Source organism: Trichechus manatus, unplaced genomic scaffold (assembly GCF_000243295.1).
Source record: "Trichechus manatus latirostris isolate Lorelei unplaced genomic scaffold, TriManLat1.0 scaffold00093, whole genome shotgun sequence".
NCBI classification, from domain to species: domain Eukaryota; kingdom Metazoa; phylum Chordata; class Mammalia; order Sirenia; family Trichechidae; genus Trichechus; species Trichechus manatus.
Window position 1 is genome coordinate 7565736 of NW_004444029.1, and position 5009 is coordinate 7570744.

Below are 5009 nucleotides of genomic sequence, written 5' to 3' on the forward strand. Positions count from 1 at the left end.
ATGCTCTTCCTCTTCCATGTCAGTTGCCCTTGGCCTTTGTCCACTGCCGTTGAACCTGTCTGAAGATCAGGGATGCTCATGCTGAGGCTGCCCCTCACGCTCCCCAACTGTAATGCAGCCTCTGCTGCACCCAGAGCCACTGTGTGCACAGGGCCAGAGTAGGGGTGGCTTCCATGCAGGTGCGGGGCAAAGGCTATCTCCCTAAACCTACAACACTTTGCTTCACGGGTACTCAAACCCAGACCTCACAGGGTCTCTCCCCAAAGTGTCCCATTAGCTTCTCCTCTCCATTCGTTCTCAACATGGTGCCCCCACCAACAAAAGGCTCTGTCTTAGCGCAGAAATAAGCAGCCGTTTTAGTTTAGTCTGTTTTAATACATAATACACAAACATCTCCGTATTCCCTTTCCACCTCAGCCAAAGAAGACAAGGAAGCAGACATCTAAGCCAGAACACTTACTATCCAGGGTTATTTTAATGGTGACTTTGTTAGTTTATTTATTTGGAGTGGGGGAGAGTTGGGTACTTGTTTTATATCTAGGCCTGTTCTTGAAACAGATAATGGTTTATAACTTTTAATTTAAAAAAATCTTTAGGTTACCAAGCATATTTAATATCTCCAAAACTACTTTCTTATGATCTATTTTCCCGTGGAGAGTAATTAAATAAATCACATCCAAAGATGTGCAGTTACCTCTATGCTGAAAACCTGACAATGAAATAAGTCTTCAGGGACAGAGAAAAGAAAAGTAGCTTTACAACAACTCCCATCATTCTGCAAAGTTCCGGCGTCCAGCAAGGTCAGATTTCAAGGACAGGTTGTAATGGTCTGGAAGTAATCGTTCTAGTTCCACATTGTCCACAATATTTCACAAACACCTGGTAACAGGCATGTCAGTTATGAGGGGAATAAACAGACGTCTTCAGACAGTAAAAGTAAGCGAGTTAAGAAGGCAGATGATCCTCCCCTCAGATGCTTGGATGCTTAGCCACGTCAGTTATTGAAGCAAGAGACTTACCCTACTTTATTATGTCGGCTTTACCTTTAGCTTGTTCATTTTCAGGTAGAGCCCTCTCTTTGTGCTCTTCCATATAGGTTTGGGAGTTTTGACCTTGATCTCTATATTAAAGAACGTGTAATGTCATGAAGTTGCTGTCTGCACTTATCAAGACCCTGTAAACCAGCAGAGGGAACGTTCTGCTTCCGGTTGAGCCAGCCTGGATGGCTGCCACCACCACAGCTTCTTGCTGATAGCTTCTAAATGATAACGTGGGCCTTATCTTCTCTTCACCATTTCACAGTCTTTGGGCCCAGTCTCATCCAGAATAACCACATGTATTCAGTAATATGAAATACAAAAATGATAGAATACTCTGTCTTCTTGTTAAAGTCCCAGTGTTCCTGGCTCCTTAATTTCCCAACACCTAACTGCTTTCCCTATTTTAGCAGTTAATAACCTTTCTTAGAGAATGAATGATTGTCCCATATGAAATCTGGGAGGATGAGTTTATATTCTTGCAAAAGAAGTTCTTATGTGAAAAGTGCCACCTGCAAAACCACACCCCTTCTGAATAGCGGGAGAGACACGCTAATAGATACATATGTTGTTGTCCTTGTTAGGTGCTGTCGAGTTGGTTCTGACTCATAGCAACCCTTTGTGCAACAGAACGAAACACTGCCTGGTTCTGTGCCATCCACACAATTGTTGCTATGTTTGAGCCCATTCTTGCAGCCGCTGTGTCAATAATAAACCAAAAAACCAAACCCATTGCTGTTGAGTCAATTCTAACTCCTAGGGACCCTATAGGTCAGAGTAGAACTGCCCCACAGGATTTCCAAGGCTGTAAATCTTTGTGGGAGCAGACTGCCACATCTTTCTCCCACAGAGTGGCTGGTGGATTCAAACCACCAATCTTTCAGTCAGCAGGCGAGCTGTTAACCACTGCACCACCAGGGCTCCATTCATATATGATAAAAAGCCTGAATAATTAGGATAATTGGCCCCCAACGCTATCATGTTACTCTAATATATAAAATATATAAATTGTGATCAACACATACTCTAGTAATCTAAGTGGATATGTTTATAAAAATGTTAAATTAACAGTGGATTTATGTGATCTAAAATTGAGTCATTAAAATAAAAGCAAAGAGACGTTGATCAGGTCATGGCAGATGCTGAAATTAGAATTTCAGATCCGAAAGGAAAAAAGACAGTGAAAGAAGTAGCAAACAAACAAATCAATCAAAGAGTTTTAAAAGGGGAAAAATCCAGATTTTTCCTTCAGAGGACGACACCTAATATGGAAAAGATGGGAAGGTGAAGAGATATGTATGTCCGTTTACCAATCTGTTGTTGCAAAACTTCAGAAGCTGCTGAATTCAATCACTAAAAAAGATGACAGGGATCAACGCAAAGATTTTTGTTTCATTTGTGACAGAGAATATAGAATTAGTATTTATCTTTAAATAAGGAAGTCAAAAGGTGGTGGCACCAATCTTGACAACAATAAAAAAACAAAACAAACAAAGAACGAGGTGCCACCAAGTGACAGAAAAAATCCAGGATGAGCAGCTGTTGGACCAACAGTGGGGCTTGCAGAGCTTGGCTGGCACATGTCAAGTTGTCATGTCTGTGATATTCAGGTGTGGGCACCTAGTATAGTAGTTGGATACTGAAGGTTGAGTCCAGGTGGAGATGTCTAGACTGTTACACAGATCTAGGAGTCATCACTGCAGGTAATTACCACCCGTCTGTCTCCCGACTGTGGTGGCTTGCATGTTGCTATGATGCTGGAAGCTATGCCAATACCAGCAGAGTCACCCATGGTGGACAGGTTTCAGCAGAGTTTCCAAAGTAAGACAGACTAGGAAGAAAGGCCTGGTGATTGACTTATGAAAATCAGCCAATAAAAACCCTATGGATCACAACAGAAGATTGTCCAATATAGTGCTGGAAGATGAGTCCTCTAGGTTGGAAGGCGCTCAAATACACAGTTACCACAACTATGGACTGGAGCATGCCAGTGATCTTGAAGATGATGCAGGACTGAGCAATGATTTGCTCCCTTGTACATGAGGTTGCCATGAGTTAGAGCCGACTCAACAGCAACTAAGAACAACTATTTTTCAATGTAGAGGAATAGTTGTATTCTGGTTAATCAATCAGCCTCACCCCAGATGTAAGGATCAGCTCCTGGCTTCATGGTGACCCTATCGATATGCAGATATCCAGCTTCAGAAGTCAAACGGGTTGGTTTTCTATCTCCTCAGTCATCTTGAATACAAACAAGGAGGTCACTGGTATCTCCCCTCTCACAAAAAGTACAAAAAGGCAGAGTTTACTCAAGCTTCTCTTGACATCTTCAGTTACATGCTTAGGCTACTTCACTGATCAATTGCACACCATCGGGAGCCCACAGTAACTTCTACTGTTTCTCACTCTTGTTTCTCCCTTTCTTAAAACATTTTTTTGAATTATTAGTCTTCCTTTCTTTTTTAAAAAAAATTATTGTGGTAAAATATGTAATACATGAAATTAGCCATTTTAATTGTTTTAGTGTACAGTTCAATGACATTAGTTACCTTCACTGTGTTGTGCAACCACCGTCTATTTCCCAACCTTTTTCACCATCCCCTCGGTAGCCATTATGCAATACCTGCCCGTTCCCCTCCCCCATCCCCTGGTATCCACGAACCTATTTTGGTGTCTATGCATTTGCCTGCTCTAGCTATGGGCTCAAGCACAGCAATTGTGAGGATGGCACAAGACCAAGCAATGTTTCCTTCTGTTGCACATAGGGTCGCTATGGGTGAGAACACCTACTTAACGGCACCTAACAACAAGCTATTTTATGTAAGGGGGACCATGCAATATTTGTCCTTTTGCGTTTGACTTTTTTCATTCAGCATGTTTTTTTCAAGGTTCATCCATGTCATAGCATGTATCAGGACTTCATTTCTCTTTATGGCTGACTAACATACTATTATACGGATATACGGCATTTTGTTTACCCATTCATCTGTTGATAGACACTTGGGTTGTTTCCACCTTTTGGCTCTTGTAAATAAGGCTGCAATAAACGCTGATGTTCTCCCTTCCTTTTTAATAAATGCACTTTTAGTAATGAATTGGATCTAACTAATTCCATTCTCTAGCCGGGCTTTTCAAAGGAATTTTACCTCTGTCCTCCCAGATGTTTTCATAATAATTTGCACAGAGAATGCCTTACTTCGTATAGTCTGTTCCTAACAGGCACAAAAGCACATAAAATACTTTGAATGATTTTCTTGAAAATAAAAACGATTAAAGCTTTGATGCTTCAAATGTCTGCATGTCTCACAGGCCCTAGCACATGGAAAGTGCTCAACTGATAATTGTTAAATGAACGAACCTGGAAAATGAAAATTAGACCAAAGGAAAAAATTTTATTCCTCAAAGATGAAAAAAAAAAAGCTTTTAGACTTCATTTAGCCCCACCTAATTGGTCCAATCCTTTCATCAAAAGGGTATAAGCGCCATACTGATTATTTAGTTGTTCCTAAATATATTTCTATCAAATTCTGGTCGGCTGATTCAACCTCGGGCTTTACAATCTTATTTTTATAACCCGGAGCCTTCTTTCCGTTGTAATGGAAATAATTCCAGTAGTAGGGGCCTTCCCGGCTTCTTCCTCCTAGAACTTGAACGTCTGCTGCAACGCCAGCTCTCCTCTCCTGCTGTCCCTCACATTCCAGAGCGGGCTGCGGGCGGAGGCGATGGGATGCAGACGGAAGCCGCAGCCATGGGAACCGAGAGCGGAGGAAGCCCGAGCGCGAGGGCGGAGAGTGGAGGAGCCGCCCCACAACGGCGCGCCCGCGATGACGTCACGCACCGCCGGTGACGTCACGGCCGTGACACGCGCTGACGCCGTTGCCGCGGCGACTTCCCTCGTCTCCGCCCCCTCCCCGCCCCCCGCCGGCGTCCTTCCCCCATCCCCTCAGGTTCGATCGCGCCGGGGCCGCGGGC